Source organism: Phoxinus phoxinus, assembly GCF_949152265.1.
Source record: "Phoxinus phoxinus genome assembly, chromosome: 3".
NCBI lineage: Eukaryota > Metazoa > Chordata > Actinopteri > Cypriniformes > Leuciscidae > Phoxinus > Phoxinus phoxinus.
Genome location: NC_136878.1, coordinates 11,666,428 through 11,684,860, shown reverse-complemented (window position 1 = coordinate 11,684,860; position 18,433 = coordinate 11,666,428). Strand labels below are relative to the sequence as shown.

Sequence of the window (18,433 nt, the reverse complement as noted above, 5' to 3'; positions counted from 1 at the left end):
CAGCCTGACACGATGAATAATGCCTGGTTCAGATTAGCACTAATTTACACGTTTTTGACTCCTAAAATCTTGTCGTGGACAAGAAACATGTCAGACTACACGTTGCTTTCCGACCAGTCATCGCGTGCCGTCACACACACACATTCACTCGCAAACAGTCACTCGCACGCACAGACACACAAACACACACACTCACTGTCCCTCGCTCACTCGCTCACTCACTCACGCACGCACGCACGCACGCACACACACGCTCACACTTTCACTGGCGCACACACACACTCACTGTTGCACTCACTCACGTCTCGCCTCGCTCACATATTCAACCCGTCGTGGAGGACCGTTAAAGAATTAAACATGCTATAGTCTTTCTGTCGTGAAGCATCGCAGACGCGACGTAGGTTGTCGCCCACTATGACACACTATACGATGACACGATCGAATCTTGCGTCCCGACGCCCGTTGTTATTACGAATCTCCACGACACCCATACGCCAAACAGATCGTGCCAAAATCGTGTATTCTGAACCAGGCAGGTAATAAACCTTTGACCTATCACGCAAAAAACCTATTAAAGCACTAAGACATGGGAACAGTATAGTTAACAATCACATTTATCGCAAGTCATATCGTCATCGCAATATTAAACAATATTATCGCACATCGCAGCTTTTTCTCATATCGTGCAGCCCTAATTTTAGCATTCGCTTCAATGAACAGGTTAAAAAATTATTAACTGATTACCGTTGTTTTTAAAGTTTTAAAGTTACAGACTGCCAAATGTTGCTTTTTTATGGTCGCAAAATATAGTTCACATAATTTGTTCAATATGAAAAGGTTGATTTAGAAGGAAAAAAAATTTGCACAACATTTTCACAACATGTTCGTTTTAGTTAAATTATATATCTTTTTTCTGATTCCTTCAAATAAGTTTTATAGATTGTGTCTTTAAAATGTTGCGTTATTTATAGCTCTAACAAGTATCTCATTTCATTGTTACAGTTACAGTTCGACAAAATCATTCAAAGGAACAGTTTCAAAAGTTTCAGACATCACTACGGGAAAAATAACCGCTCCACAGTTTAGTGCTGAGTACAAACCAATTTCTATTAAAAACGTTCTGAAAATGATATAAGTTGACAGCATTACTTGGAAATCGGGATTAAACATGAAAAATCATTCAGAGGAAAAAAAGAAAAATTAGGAACCATCTGCTGCTCACATCTCTGCACATTATTGGTAAACAGGCACAGAGGGAGTGTGTGTGCGCATGTTTGGTGTAAAAGCACATAGCGATGCTCCGACACACTCTCATATTCCTCCGAGAGAGACAGACACACGCGCAGACAGACTACTCCAGCTACACTTCCACAGTTACTGCCCACAGCAGAATCTGATTGGCTGAGACAAGATGACAGCTGGACAGATGTTCCAGAGGAGGCACACATGGGAGGTTAGAACGTGTGCGCTGTGTTTTCAGCATGTCTGCATTCTGACTCCATGAACAGGAGAGCTGTCACAGCCGGTCTCACAGACGGATCCCATGGAATCGGAGCGGAGCCGCTTGAGCGAGGGACAGAACTGTAGAACACATCCAAACCTTCCAAAACCACATCCGTCGACTGCAATTTCATACGCCAGTCATGCGGATTTTAATGTGAAATGCAAATCAAATGATAATGGCTTACTTTAAAACTAGCCGTGCATTTACGCCAGCATCTCATTTGCTTCTGATCTATGAACCGTCAAAGAGTTCAGACTGATATTTATCAATAATTAAGCCATATCCTCTAACCATTACCTATCAATATAAATAACCTGTGTACATTCAAACACAAGACAGATAACAGATCAGCAAATGTGCCCAACGAAGCATAGTAAACCATCACCAGTTCAAAGTTCTGTGTTTCTAAGACTTAACTAGACAACTGCTACACTCAGAATAAGCCTAAACAAATAGAATCCTAAAACAGTATATATTACAATTCACAAATTAACATTTCCAGCCGTAAACCACTGAAGAATCTGCTTATTTGAGATGGTTCAAACTGCAATTAATGTGTTTCCAAGCCCAAAAGAAATCAAAACTGAAATGTCAAATTAAAAGCAAGAGATCCTTGATTTTTAACCAGAGTCTAATTTAGGCTTTGAGGCTCTCGGGAAGCTCCAAATTAATTTCATCCCAACCTGGAGAAGCAAGAGGAAAGTCTTCAAAGCTGGAGAGATAATTGGCCGCACACAAATTATGCCTGAAACTCGGCACAAGCTAAAAGAACATCAATGGCTTTCGTTAGGAAAAGGCAGTGTGTAAATTGGGGTCAGGCTCAAGAAGCACACATGTACGCGCAATCACGCATACAGCGGAGGTTGCATATGTGGGGGTTTTATAAACAATAAAAACTCTGTCGAAAACCTCTCCTGTCTACCTTCTTGGCAAGTCAGGTCTGGAGATAAAACACTCGGCTTTGGGCCAATCATATCTGCCAGACCTCTCATCTCCCTTAAGCGGCGCAGGCAGTTCATTAGTCCGTGGAGGGTCAGCAGTTCCGAGAAGGGTCTGTCAGTGTCCCGCAGTACTACAAAGCACGACCCTGCAAGTTACGCCTACTACTACAACAAGTTACGTCTCCAGTGAAAAAACAAGCGTGGATGTCATTGACTAAAACAATCTTTTGAAGTAGCCTAATTTATTTTAGGTTTTATGTATGAAACGTTTGGTGTAGGCTAACATAGACTCTATTGCTTTCGAATCTTATGAAGTAGGAAATAACAGTGATTAGTAAAACATGTATAAATTATATAATCAAATTAATACAGAATGATGGTAATTATAGCTATAAACCTACCCCCAACCCTAAATCTACCCCTTCCATAAAATGAAAATTTACTGTAAATTTCACAATTTAAATACTTGATAAAAACAAACAGGATGACTTACGGCGTCTGGTGATCTATGTAATACAATCTGTATGCCTTGTCACTAGGTACAAAGCGAGGAAAGTGAAGTAGAAGAAGAGCGGTACAATTGGCGGCATCAGCGAATCCAGAGGGAGGTGCTCTGATGACACCCTGAGTTACTGTTTCACTGTAGGGGGCGTGACTTGTAGTAGGGGCGTGGTTTATAGTACAGCGGGATGTAGTCGCATACACTTGGCAGTTCCACCAACCTAATCAAAATGTTGATAAAACTTAAGTCCACAAAAAGAACACAACAAATGAGCAATAAGGGTGCCATGTCCTCATCACTCTGCAGCAGTTGTCATATCAAGGACCAAAGTTCTCTGGGAAGAAGTCATCTAGGCCTACAGTTATTCGAGTAAGCAGTAACTGATCAACAAGGTTGATAATGCAAAAGTAGCTACTTTGAAAAGTTAGCCATTTGTGCATCTTAAATATACAAATCAATTCTTTTTTAACCTGTTTGTAATTAAACAAACCCATGAACTGACATGCTAAACGAAAGATTCCCCAGTGCTTTTCTTCAAATAAATATGCATTTCACTAAGGGAATCTTTTCACTGAAACAAACAGCTCAAATGAACCGATACACAAAAATGCTTAATTACAATTTTTAATTATTTAGGGGTTTGAATGAGTTTAAAAAAATAATAATGCAGGAGCCCAAAAAAGAGAAAGTGAATGAACAAAATAAGGTACCGGGACATGACGGCAGCTGAAATCTAATCCACACAAGAACTACAGCATCTACCATCTCAGGCTGACAGGTCCAAATTAATGCAATTCTAGAAATATTTCTATTAGTCTCGTAGCAAACGGGCAGTACACGAACGCCTGGCTTCTCATACACCTGCCCACCATTAGGCAGGTTTCAGAGGATTACAGAGGACATATAATTATACATGACATCTTTGAGAGATAAAAGTGATTACGATGGATAAAAGGTTGGTGGAGGGCGACTAAAAATTGCTTAGCAACCAGTCATTATCCCTCCCCCTGAGGAGAGCGAGGTGACGTCCATCTGTATAACCCCCCCCCCCCCCAAAAAAAAAAAAACAAATACAAACAGTGATAAAAAGTGGCGCAATAGCTCTTGACACACAAATAGGTTAACACAATAAAGCTGCCTATGCCCAGCTCACTCGAGGGAGGAAAGCAATTCCAGCAGCAGGCAGGAGGTAATAAAGCAGGAGGTTTGGAGGTTTGTGTGTGTGTGTGTCCATCCAGTCTTAGTCCTGAGCTCCTGTGCTCGAGCAGAGGAAGGCATGCAGAAAAGTAGACGCCCGAGGGCCTAATATCACTGTTGGTTTAGAACCTTTTGACAAGAGCAATAACACTGGCCAAGAATGGCAGAAACCCCAGCCTACAGCGGCGGAGCGCTGTACAGAAATAATGGCGTTACATTAGAGGCTTGTGTGCGCTTTGCTGTTCGCCACTGTCTCTGAACAATAACATTAACATGGGGGGAAAGCCCTATGCAATGGCTTTTTAAGTCACAAACCTATCAAAGGAGTGAGATATTGTTTTCCGACCCATTAACGTCATCAACAATTAAACATCTACGCCTGGCAATGTTTGATACAAATCTCTAGAGTTTTTATTATAACGCGTTGCATTCCCAGCACACAGCGTGAAGTCGCCAGCAGGGGTGTGGGACCGCTAATCGCAAACGGCCGAGGCCGAAGGCATTGTTTCCTGCAGTCGGTGGAAATTGCATTACCTCTCGAATACACTACAAGCTGACTGACTGCCTTTATGAAACGCACGGCGTGAACAATATAGATTGAATAGTATTTGAAGAGATTCATGGCAATCTAAGTTGCCGCCAATGACACTTTTGTTCATTGGCACTCGCATACAAAGCGTAACCCACTTTGAATGTGAACAGGATCAACTTTTGTCTTTGTGGCCACGGTTAAGAGTGTAATTAAAAGTGTTAAACTTTCAACCACACCACATGACAAAACCCATTTTCCCTGGCAGTAAACTAAACAGGATTTGTAAACAGGTCACAGTCGAAGGCTCTCACTACATTTTAATAGCCTTAATATGTTGGAAAAATAACGCAAGCAACGCTGCCGACCACTAAGTTAATAAATAAAGCTCAGAAGAGCAGTGGGAGTATGATATTAGTCACACCCTCCGTCAGACAACCTTGCTAGTAAAAAGAGGCGAATAAATAAGTCTACACTATTCATTGTACCTCCACAAAATAATGTTGTACGCAGCGATAACAGTTAGCGTTTCACAGATCATTTGCCGTGTATGCCTATATGTCTCGTTCAATAGCACTAAAAACAGAAGATAGGCATTCTATTGGAAAGGAGACTGACTGACAGACGGATAATTGAGCTTTGACTTCCAGGGCAGTCTGTCTTACCCTCCTGGGGGATTAGGAGAACTTTCCACTTCGTGAGAACACCAGGCGCTCTGTTTTGTGATGCAGTAAGCCCATATCTCATGCATGTGTAATGTCCTATCAGTGAGCTCCATATGTTTAAACAATAACACCGTTCTTAATAATAACAGGGTTGACATAGTTTAAGGGTCAACAGGAGCATTGTAATGATCCAAGATAAGCTATGGATTTCAAGTCGTGAGAGATGTGTTGTGAGATGACAACACTCGTGTTGTGAGAAATGTAACACTTGTGTGAGCGTATAGGCTGCAAATATTACAAATCAGCACAGGAAATGTGTTTACATAGCTAGTAAATGTGTGTGTACTGTGTATAATTATTTTGTATATATAAATACACACACGTTCAAGTATATATTCAAGAAAAATGTGTTAATATAATATAAATGATATATAAATCTATATACAGTATATACATGCAAATATTTCTTAAATATATACAAGCATGTGTGTGTATTTAAATATATAAAATAATTATACACAGTACAAACACATTTATTATGTAAACACAAACTTTTATTTTGGATGCGATTAATCGTGATTAATCGTTTAACAGCCCTGATTCTAAACTGTATTGTATAACCGTATACTGATATTCGTTCTTACCCAATAGGGCTGCACAATATATCAAAATTATTGAAATATCGCAAATGTACATATTGCAATAGCTTACGATAACTGAATTAATTTGATACTTCAAAAGAAACCGAATTGTCGAAGTTTTAGGTCAACACAGACAGCAGAGAATAGACTGGGCACATGACTGTTACATATACGTGACATGTTTAATGTTATTAGGCGCAATGAGCAAAATACCTGCGCTTAAGAAGCCACCTCTCAGACAACACGTAATCCCGGTTTTTAGTTCTCTTACGCAGGTTGTAATGGCCGAACAATTAAAATTGTCAAAATGCCCATATTGGTGAGTTTTCACGTTAATGCAGTCAGTTATGGAGTAAACAGTTGAAAAAAAAGAGTGTAACAATATATTGGATCCGTGCAGCTCTTAAAGTGACAGCAGCCTAATAAACCTGCTTCTGTCTGTGTGCTTAATATTAATTAAACAACAAAAGACAAAGAGTTTAATCCCTCACTGCTCTTAACTGATAACCTGTAGCTTTAATAATCAGGGTATATTTAATTCATACAGTGAAGACAAAGCAGTGTTTTATTTTTTTACATTAGGTTTATTTAACAAAAGAAATTGAATAGGGCTAATCAAAAGTAGGCTTATTATATCGACACTGAAGTTAAAAATGAAATTTTTTATGTAATGTTACAGTAAAACACTGCTGTTCATTTTCAGAAGTTGTAGCGATGCTTTCTTCTCACAAAAATAATGTGAAAAATGTATGTTGGTTAGGCCTATATCATTTTCCGTTTTTAAATATATTTAAATATAATTTTTAAAAATGTACACACTTAAACAAAGTTTGTACACACGCATTATTTAACAAGTTATCGCAGATCACATTTTTCTTCAATATCGTGCAACCCTAATACCCTGAACACAAAAGAAATATTTTAAAGAATGTGAAGAAATATAATGAAAGCATATGGTTGGTTACCAAGGGCTGTTCAACTCCAAAAGCAGAGGCGGACAGAGTACACAGCTTCATTACTTGAGTAAAAGTACAGATACCCCTTTCTAAATTTTACTCAAGTACAAGTAAAAGTACTACAGTCAGATGTCTACTTAAGTAAAAGTACTGAAGTACTTGTTTTTAAAAGTACTTGAGTACCAAGAGTACAAGAGTACATTTTCTAAATATTGCATTACTACTGCCACAGTGCTTACATTTATGTACAGAAACGTCCTACATGGAGTTATGAAAAATGTTAATGTTAATACCTTGGATAATGTAAAAGGAATTTAAAGTAAAATCAAGTGATTTTCTTATTTTTACCCACAAGTCAATGGCGCAATGGCAACGCTCTAACACACCTCTGCTAGAGTTTTAATGAATTTTTTGCACCCACATTTGAACCTGACTGTGTTAAACACACCGCATACTCAAGAAAATCAAAGCAAATGCTCAGCTTACATTAATGTGTAATATCAGAAAAGAAAATTCAGCTAACAATTGTGTGTACATGTGAGTTTCTCTGTTTTTTCATCAATCAAATCAATAAAGCTAAACCAGCAAAGAAGGCAATATAGCAATGTTCTGACACACTTCTGAACCTGAACCTGAAAGGTGATTGCTGATAGGCTGTCCCAATCAGTGGCGCCTGCACAATCCAGTCACGTTTGAGAGGGAAACAACAAATTGAGAGTTTCCGAGATTTTTCTTTTTTCCTTTTTTTTTTTAGAAGTAGTAACGGGTACTCAGTACTCACGGTTATGGATAGAAATGTAGTGGAGTAAAGAGTACAATATTTGCCTCTCAAATGTACTTGAGTAAAGTCATGAGTACTCCCCAAAAATGATACTCGAGTAAAGTACAGATCCCTCAAAATTGTACTTAAGTACTGTACTCAAGTAAATGTACTCCGTTACTGTCCGGCTCTGTCCAAAAGGGGCAAAAACATGTTTTAAATGAATTGAGATAACAGGGTGAAAATTGTAGCTCGGATTTTAATGTAATGAAATATGAACATTTTTAATCAAATAGGAAACTAAAAATAGTATATTTTACGCAAAGTTTTTCAAGACAAAACACTGAGAGAAAGTTTTTAAAAGAAAGAAAAAAAGCCTAATTCAAAAGTGTATAGGCCTTATGGGTGGAGAGAACAGCACATAGATGTATGCCTTTGTTGTATGTAAAAGTGCAATACAAACATTCATTAAAACGTCGCTTTTTGTGTTTGGAGAAACATGAGGGGGTGATTTTTTTTTTGGGTGAACCATCCCTTTAAGTAATGGAGAAAAATATTGTCTAAAAACCGCAGCTTTGGATTGCAACGATGGTTTCATTACAGCATGTCACAATGATGAAATGAACCATGGGACGGTATGAGAGTCAGGATATTACCCAAATCTTTCGCAAAAATGGGGTAAAGAACAAAGATATCTGCAACGGCATATAACAGAGCTACACTGAAAGCATTTTGCTGAATTATGCTGGCAGAGAAACAACAGTGAAGGGAGTACAAAGAAACTAACTGAAAACACTAAGCCGTAACTCATGGAAATTGAACTGCTCCCTTTACAAGGAGAAACAGGATGCACTATGAATTCTCCAGAAAAGTTCTTTAAAAAAAAAAACACACTCCCGTAATTCTCAAAGACTGATGCCCAAGCAAACTTTTCAGTCCTTCAGGAGCAGCGAGCAGGGCCACTTTCCCAGCATCCCCCACTGTCCACCAGCAGGAAATCAATTTACCCAGGAGGCCGATTACACAGCCGTTTGTTTTTAGGGAGAACAATTTGCCCTTCAAAGGGGCGCTTTTTGAATATGATTCCTGTTCGCTGGTGTGATTAGCTATGAAGCAGAGAGGATGTGAAGCTGTACACCATTTAATCTGTCGTTCTTCCACTGCACTCAGAGCCATTAAATGACAAACATGCCACAGGTATCTCTCTAAGCCTGAAGGGGGGAAACAGCTCCTTCAAATGCTCAAAGAGAGTTTGATGAGACTTTCAAGCGTTCAAGAATATAGCTGTGATCCGCACTCAAAATTCACTTTATTTCACATTTTTCACAGGGGAATAATACAACAGACGTTTCGGCTCGCAGGCCTTCTTCTGTGTGCTAAATTCTCTAATCCCTCCACCCACAATATAAACAATTCATTAAATACATTGACGTCATCAAAATTGGCCAATGTTAAAAATCACTCACTTAATTAAATCTGTTCAACAGCAATTATCCACACACAATATGATCTTGTAAAACGCATCCAGCAATCATTTTCATGAATCACATTGACATAATTTTACACTAAGCAAAATCACAGAGTATCCCACAATCAAAAAAACGTTCAAGCGTTTCACTGTTGCTCTATCCTCAACAGAATGTAAAAGGAGGAGATACTGGCCAAACTTTCCCAAATTTTTTTTGATGATTCCAATGTTTTGAGAACTACGGAGAAAGTAAAAACCTCCAATAAGATCTGTGAAATCATCATCTCCTTGAAGTTGCAGCGATGCCAGAGAAGGAAGGACCTCGGAACGGCTAAATCAACAAGCTGCAGCCCAGCAGCGTCTCATCTGGATGAGGATAAAGCTGGTGAAATTGAAACTCCAGCAAAGCAAAGGTCAAGTAAACAACAACAACAAGTTATCCTGAAATTCCATTTAGAGTGGCGCATCTTGACACCATTTCCATGCTTGGATTTTCTTCCCGACACTTTTAATCAATATCACCTACGAAAGCAACACGGGCTGAGCCTTTTATGTAGCGACAGGGGAGAAAGGAATGCCATAAAGAAGAAGGAATCAAACAGCCTACACCGCAGGTGTTGCGCGTTAACAGATGTTGGGAACATTAGCATTGTACGAACGGCTAGGGGAATGGAGTGGGGGGGAATAGGAATTGTGGATTACCAGGGGCACAGATATAATAGCTCTTCCGGAACAATGGCACCTCCTTAACACTCAATACGCAGGAGGAGCTCTGTAGGAGAGCAGCGAGACAGGAGCATTCACAATCCATTCACCGCACTTGCACAACTAACAAAGACATTTTCTTTTGACACTCTTTTCTATTCTATATTTCTCAGCAGCCACGGTAAATTGGTCTATTCATTTTTCAAAGTACCAGTGATTTCAAAAAAATGCACAAGATGGAGACCCATTCTTTTGGTGAAGGTAAAAGGGACCAGTAAGTTTAGACACTTTTTTGTGTGTGGTACACTGGTTACCAGGGCTTCCATTTTGAACAATACCATGGGCGACAGCTGAATATGGGACAAGGTCGACATCAGGTCCCGCCTCACCCCACACCCTCCCCTAACCTGGGTTAAAATTCAACTGAACCTCAAAAGAAGTCAAACATATGGTTTAGATGGCAATGACCTCTTGAACATTACCAGAAAACAACAAAAAGGGAATTAAACAACAGACAAATCTCATAAACAAAACCAATCACCTACATGTGCATGTTTCCTTCATACATGAACTTACTATACTTCAATCGTCCGGTCATATAAGAACGAGGCCGTCCCCCGAGCCTTGAGAGATAGAGAGTTGTTTGCACCTAATGACCCACTGTTTGGACGCTCCACAGAGATAAGTTCAAGGACCATGTCCTGCCCCAATCCATCCAACTAACTGCTCTACCAACCCGCCCGAAAAAAAGGAATTGGGGTTAAACACGCAAGAGTGCTTGTATTAGGCCACATGTTCATTTCAGCTCTGAAAGATGTGTTACTGTAAAAACCTATGGTTAAAGAACAGAAAAAAAGCATGTGTATGCACTGTTATCAATTTCTAGACAGAAAGGTTTCATTATACGACCATGGACTATACTAGCTGAGACAATACCTAAAAACAGATTAATATATAAGGCAGGAAATTAAAGTTTTGCTAATATAACGATATTCATGAGCGAAGCCCTCGCTCTCCCTGGTTTTAATAAGAAAACGGTCGAGTGATTTCACCCCATGGCCATCAATCAATCTACATACTTATCTCTATATTCAAATGAACAGCGCACACTTCTTTAATAATATCCTTCTGAAATTAAACTATCCATCAACATCTGCGGCAGAGGCAGAAACGGTGAAACGGGTACGAGTTTAACTTCATACCTCTGGAAATTCGCTCTTGATTTAATCTCATTAAGATCTTTCCCGCTCAATAAGGTAAGCAGAGGCTGAATTGAGCCCAAACAGCGTTTCTCCATCAAGCGAAACCTTTCTGCTGACGGTGGAACAATAAACTGTTTTTTGTTTGTTTTTTTTGGACGGCTTTCAGGGCATGAAATCCTTCCAAAACATCTTGCCATCCGTTTTCTATCGTCAAACTCTACGTAATGACTTTGTGTGGAAAAGTACCTACAGCACACAAGGAAAAATGCAAGTTTGACTCAAAACTAATAATGTGTGCAAATGTGCCAATGTGATCGAATCAGGTGTGGAAAAAGTCAACAAATACAAGGAACTGACAAAACGGAAAAATTAAATAAGCTATGAAAAATGAGAAACAATGCTAAGACAATTCAGTGACCTAAATATTAGACCATACCATCTCGCCACCAGCTATCTCCCCCTCTCCCCCACGCACGCTCGGCTCAGTTGAGATTAGCATTATGCTGGAAGCTCTATTTGTTTAGGTGAGATCGAGCCACAGAGCTAATACCGGGCCAATTTGCTCAGCGGGTCACGGATGTGCAGCAGGAGTAGGAAATGAGGCAACTCTGGCCCCCGGAGGTGAACCTTTCCACTCGTACATCACTGAATGTTTTATTCAATAGAGTGGTGAGCATACTCCTTGACAGGTGCTGTCTCCACGGGTGGAGGGAGTCGCAGCCCTCAGAGTGAGGGACTCTGCTGGGGTAATGAGGCTGCCAGGCCCCGAGGAAGACCACATGCTGGAGCCGAGCTAAGAGCCAGAGCCCTAAGCCTCCAGAGTGATGACTTGCAGAGTGGAACGTCCACCATGGAGCAGGGGGCCAATCGCATTAGTCAGAGCAGCGGAGAAATGACGGGGGGCCTCGTGAGACTTAAATTGTGATGTATGGGGGGAGAAAAAAAAAGTCTCTTTTCTGACAGACAATCAATATGCATACTCACACCGGTCTAAATATAAAGTTTTTTTTAAATCAGCTACTTATTTTGCAATGTTAAACTACTTGGACTGCCTTTAAGAATAAATTAATATTTTAAAAATGCCTCAGTTCAGGCTGTTTTGCATTCGATATTGATTGTCCAAGGACTAACGTATCTTAAGCATAAAAAGCAGCACGGCTCTAGCCCTTAAGATTAAAGGTGCCAAACACTCTTAAAAAATAAAGGTTGCAAAATGTGTTTTTTTTTTTGCAGCAATACCATAGAATAACCATTTGGGGTTCTCCAAAGAACCATTTTTTTCAGTGTGAAGATCTAAATGTATCTAAATAACCTTTTTCCATTAAAATAGAAACTTTTGTGTAAATGGAAATATTCTTTGAATGCTATAGGTTCTTCATGGAAACACTGATACTGATAAAGAACCTTAGGACATTCAGGGTGGGCCAAACCCACCCAGGGTACCTGGGGGAAAAACTTTTTGCCAACTATTGGTGTTAATCTCAGAAAGACTGCAAAATAGTGGGTTAAAGTCTCTGATAATAAAAACACATTTGTTTAGGCCAACTGATCTGCCTTCATGGACAAATAAAACCCAGGCTGCAGTTTAGCCAGTATCAGAGGGTTCACCGATTAGATTTCATAGAGATAGGATATGCAAAACGTCAGTTCTTGGAAACTGCAAACGATGCATGGAGAAGGAACAGCTGACATCCGAGTGCTAGGATAATAGCTTTACATGAAAAGCCTGTTGACGCCCCAGCCCACCATCCAAATGGGCCCTAAACAAAGCATTTTAATCAATCAAACTTTCCACATCTTGCCATGAGCCCCTCCTGAAAGTCATGCTTTTACCCAAAACATTTCAGGGGGGCAGTGCTCCTGAGGCAACCTGAGGTTAAGTGCCTTGCTCAAGGGCACAACTGTGATAACTTGAACCTAACCTTTCACTTACCAGCCCAGAACATTAACCAATAAAGCTACCGCACTGCTATTTAAATTCAGTAGTTAGAGATTAAGTCATAAAGGAAATCATTGACACACTCTGTGCTGAAACTAAGACGAGGAGGTGCTGGAAAAGACTTTCACACCTTTTATTCAGATCCTCTCGCCTGCCATCGTGTTGTAACCAGATTTTATGCTTTGAGCACATTCATCCTGTCAGCGTACTCTTTAAAAACACCCATAGTGCACATCAAAGCGCGTCCCGGGGCCATTCAGCGCCCGACACCTCCATTTTTACTGCACTTCCTTTATTTATTGCAGGTAAAACCTTGAAACAAAGGTTGTATGTTCTGTCAGGGGCCTAAAAGACGGCCCCGATATCACTTCACACGATTAAATGACGACAAACGTGGAGCGTTATTCAAATGGAGCTAATCATTGCTGAAAATCACCATCCAGTCAAAGGCGATTCTGTTGCTTATAGTCGAAGTTGCCATCACACATTTTGCATTATATAGATTTCACTAGTTGCACTTTACCTAACGTGCACTTCTTTGATAATTTAACGCTTAAAGGGAGTTTAACTGTCCTACATTGTCGTGTGTGTTTTTTAACAACAACAAAATCACTAGGCTATAGTCGCTAAAGTTATTATCATGACAAAACTGTGGTAGGTATGAACCACAGCTTCTATTTAAAAAGATATAATATTTTTTAAAGGGCACTACATTAATCTACTGTATTATTAGCCTACTGCGACTTGATTGGACGTCTCGAAGAGCGTTAAATTGTGACAGCTGCGTACTTAAAACACAGTAAAAGCCTAATTACGGGTAAAACAATACCTTTAACATGCATATTTTTATTAAAAGAACAATTAAGGCTGAAAATATGAGAAGGGGAGAGTATATTTACCATAAATCGCTCTGTGGTGCTGACTAGATTTCCATGCAGGTTTGTGATGACAGGACTGTGGGAACGTAAAGCGGCCGAAAGAACAGAAGAGGGCAAACGAAGGGGGGAAAAAATCAATAATATCTCATTCTGTCCTTAGATGAAGTGGAAAATGTATAATCCCTGGTATATTCAGTTGACTTATTATGAGTTCCTTTTATATGCGTTTTTCACGCGCGTAAAAAAAAAGGAAAAGTCATCCAAAAACAGCTTCTTCTGCAGGATCGCTGGGCAGTTTTTGCTTGCCTTTAGGATAAAATGTCTTCTTATTTTTTAACGAATCCGATCTGTGTATTTGTTAAATAGGCGACAGTGGGTCAAATGAGGAGCTGTTCCCAAAAAAAAAAAACCGCCGTCTGTCAACTGCGCTCCGTTAACTGCGTTTTGAACTATCGTAAATGATTCCGTCGGTCAGGATTTTTCTTTACCCGTTTACTTACTGGAATAATCTCCGAGTAAGGCTTGGTAGGAAATTGCAAACTCCAGTAATAACGACAGCTTTTCTGCTGACACGAATCCGATAAATAAATAAGTGCTTTGCCAATTAAATAAACTGCGATTCGCAAACGTCCTTAAATCCAAAACAGCGAACAGACTTTGGCGTATACAATCAAGAGGAGTGTTTTATCCACGGAATATACTAGAAAGCCCTCGTTGTGTTTAAAGGCGATATTCCTTGAACAGAAGAGCAGGTGCGGGAATTTAGTACGCCGTTTAATCCTGGGGAAAAGAGAAATCACCGTTCACTTCCAGCGGTTTTCTTCATCCCCTTGCTCGGAAACCTTCCGTCGCGATTTCAACTCTGACGTCCGTCTAATTATTCCTCTGAAGGAGTCCAAAGGTTGCAGCTCTTGTTCATATTAATATCAAGCAAGAATGAATGAACTTAAATCAATAATTTGTCTATATTCCGCGTCTCTGTGACTCTCTCATAGGCACTGCGCCTCACCCCCTGCGCCGGGCTGCCAAGACTGACAATAACCCGGAACGGTGCAGACTCTCACGGCTCCACCGACCGCCCACCAGCCAATCAGCGCTGAGGGGGAATTTAAATATTCCCACGGGTCGGCCAATCATGGGTAATTGAGGGCTGTTACCACGGTGACGCTGTCAGCGTCCAAACGTCAAGTTTATTATTTGAGAAATTATAAACGCTCAGGGACTGGACAGTGATCTTGTGAAACATGGGGACGGCTTTAACAACGGTTATAGGCACCCGCGGCAACCAATAACAAAAAAGTTGAACTATTTATTGGCATACACAACAGGGTCAGTTAGAATATTCTTATACTCGTATACTATGATATGACCCCATAAAGGCTGTATTCTTATACATTTGTAGGCAAGTGGCGTAACTGTTATGTGGTAAAATGTGTGCCATTTGACCGGCATACTCGTTTATATATCGAAATAGGCTACTAAATAGACTATTTAAAACATAATCAAAGTAGGCCTACTAGAATATGACTTTTATGCAGTTTTACTTGCCGCACCTCCGTTTCTTGCATAATGCCTTTTCACGTTTTAAAATGCTGCTTTTCAGCCAGTGGGAAATTATCCAGTGTAATATGACATTTGACACATTTGTTTTGTCTCGCGCATACATAATTCATTAGCTTTATGCGCGCTCATGCAGCCAGACTGCTCGCGTTCAATCTTTATTGCAAATTGCGTCCACTCTAATCAAACTTGAGCAAACACGTGCGGAATGTTAGTCGAGTCATCTGCCTATGGAATAAACAGATAAAATGCTCTCCCACACGCATGTCATAGCTGGAGCTCAATTGATTACCGATGGATTGTTCTCAGAGAGATGAGATTGCATGGTTAACAGGTAAAGGACAAAGTGGAAATGAAAGAAAACACAATAATTGGGGCTACAGCTATTCTAATAAGCTATTCTAATAATAATAGCTAAAAATGTATATTAATAATAATAAAAATAGCCATTCTAATAATAATAGCTATTTTATTCTATTCTGTAAAAATATAGTTCCATCTTTTTCAAAGTATTGAACCTCTCCCTTAAGCTTCAGTGAATCTGACTGTCTGACATTGAAAACATCAGAATTATATTAAAAAAGGCCTGATCCTATAGGATGTTCTTAAAGGAAGAAGCTGACGGCCTAAGGAAGAATTCTGACAGGAGACTGCAGCTCTGACTAATGCCTCTCCATGCCTTTCACATCTGAAATCAGCCCAGCAGACATCCCTGTTGGGTCATTGTGAAACTATTTTAGTTTTTAATCAGTATAGTAATATGATATGGAGTCTTGTTGAGAACCTGAAAGATAAAAGCAGTTTTTTTCCAATGATACTTCACTCACGCACACACACAAAAATATCTTTAGTCTCTAAGAAAAACTGGTTGTTTTGTCAGTTAAAGTACACTCAAAGCTCATTGTTTTAGACAAATCATTTTGAGTTATTAAAGTGGATTTGTACTTGTCACGAAGGTAAGTTCATAAATGGGGCGAGTTGTGACGTTTCATATGTTGTCATTTAATATTGATTAAATTGTTTATCAAAACAATGGTTTGATATTTTTGTACTGTAAAGTTTTATAAACACAAAAAAGCCTTTTCCATTGAGACAACATGCCCCACTACAGGTCAACATGTGTTTTTTATTATTATTTTTTTATATAAAAAATATATTTTAAATATTCCTTACTGGGTTACATAATATATAAAGGTAACCCAGGCAGCAAAATAGTGTCGGCCCATGTCAGGGCCACATATGGTGCATTCCACGCGCACCAGATGTGGGCCGGATGGGCCGTTGCTGGAAAGATACAAGAAAAACTCAATGCAGAAAAAACGTATGACAACTGGCCCTGGTCTCTCCAATGTTATTTGTGGTTGTGGACAAAATCAGTGCATGTGGATGAAATATACTTATATCTTTCTGTTCTCTGATGGATGAGATTTTACTATACAGAAAGATTGTCTCAGTAAATAGCATTTATATGACTCACCAGCTTGCACAATGGCAAAATGTCCCATCTGTGCTTTGGATAAACTGCTCATTCTAACAAAACTGTCACTTGACATTTCTGCTGCATTGAGGAATTGAATCTGAACGGAGGCAACCCTCCTTTACCCTCTTCCTTGATCTTTCTCTCCTCATCTTGTCCTCAGCCTTATGTTTCGGTTTGTTCCTTTGGCGAAGTAAGGCAGTTTAATTGAGCAAGGTTCGAGTCTTCACAAACTGCAAGGTAACAGAAAGAAATCGATGGAAACAGAGGCATGGGGAAAAGAGATAACATTGATTTATCTGCCATCGATAGGGCTGGATCACTGAATTCCACTGCCAGGTGAAACGTGTGCTGTCTGCCAACAGGATCTGAAAAGGTGTCAGGTGGTCAGAGAGGACACAGAAAGAGAATGAGGGAGCGAGAAAGAGAGAGATTGAGAGCGAGAAGGCAATGTGATGATGGAGAGCATGGAGGAGGGCAAGGGCAAATAGATATCAAGCTGAAAAAAAGAGCTGCTGATGTGATCTGATGAGATTGAGAAATAGGGAGTCAGGTTTAGGGTCATAGGTATCACACACACACACACACACACACACACACACACACACTGCAGGTGGCTGGTGCCGCTGTGTGGCCTCAGGCTTAGCAGTAAAGGTCAAAGAGAGATGTATGTTTCCCATGGAAGTGCACTTAATTGTGGTGTTTGTTAATTTGAACACATTTAAAAGGCAGAACCTAAATTATATTGATGGAGTTGTTGTCAATAGAAACCACCCATTTAAAAAGGATCCAAACAATCATTTTTCATTTCAGTTCATGAGGTACTACTCTCATCTTTCCCGACATGCCTCCTTCCAGGGTTGTGCACCATTCAGAATTGAATAGATAATATCATTTAAATTCAGTTCCTGAATTTGAATTACAATACCAAACATGATGCATAATTACAATAGATGTTATCTAGATAAAGTTATCTATAGACAAATTTGAATTACTTTGAATTACAATTCAGCCAATATGTACCGTAATTTCAATTTAAATTCCACTTCAACTTCGTGGGTGTGTCCAATGTATTTAAAACTTTCACTAATAAATTGGTGCAGCTATGACATCACTTTGTAGGCCAACCGGCAGTTAGCATCACACTGGTTTCCTAAAACCCAATAGGATTTTTCCATAGGCTTTTGGAATATCGCAAACAACAAGCTCTGTGATCAAGTCAAGTCACCTTTATTTATATAGCGCTTTTTACAATACAGATTGTTTTAAAGCAGCTTTACAGTGATTACAGGAAAATTATGCAACAAAGAAAATAGCGATATAGTCCAGCTTAAGTAAGTTCAGTGATGGTTAATTTTTGTTGTAAAAAAGTTATTAATTTAGTTCATTTATATAGCCACTCTGGAAAAGTCTGGAGTCATCGTCCAGCTCAGTTCAGTTCTCATATAATGCATGCAGACATATCAATAATATTGTGGAATATTAAATGTCTCCAACTAAGCAAGCCAA

The 18,433-nt window shown here is 39.5% G+C and overlaps 1 protein-coding gene across 2 annotated transcripts in view; it reads right to left on the bottom strand.

Annotated features, from left to right (window-relative positions):
* The window catches only part of fam222aa (family with sequence similarity 222 member Aa), a 57,747-nt gene extending 42,827 nt beyond the window's left edge, over positions 1-14,920 (bottom strand). Inside the window, exon 1 of one of the 2 annotated variants that reach the window (XM_079606555.1) lies at positions 13,909-14,920. The gene's annotated coding sequence lies outside the window, so the exon portion shown is untranslated. Of the gene's footprint in view, positions 1-2,938; positions 3,035-13,908 lie in introns of those variants that run through there. The other variant, XM_079606556.1, reaches the window with a different exon arrangement.
* Positions 14,921-18,433: the final 3,513 nt, after the last annotated feature.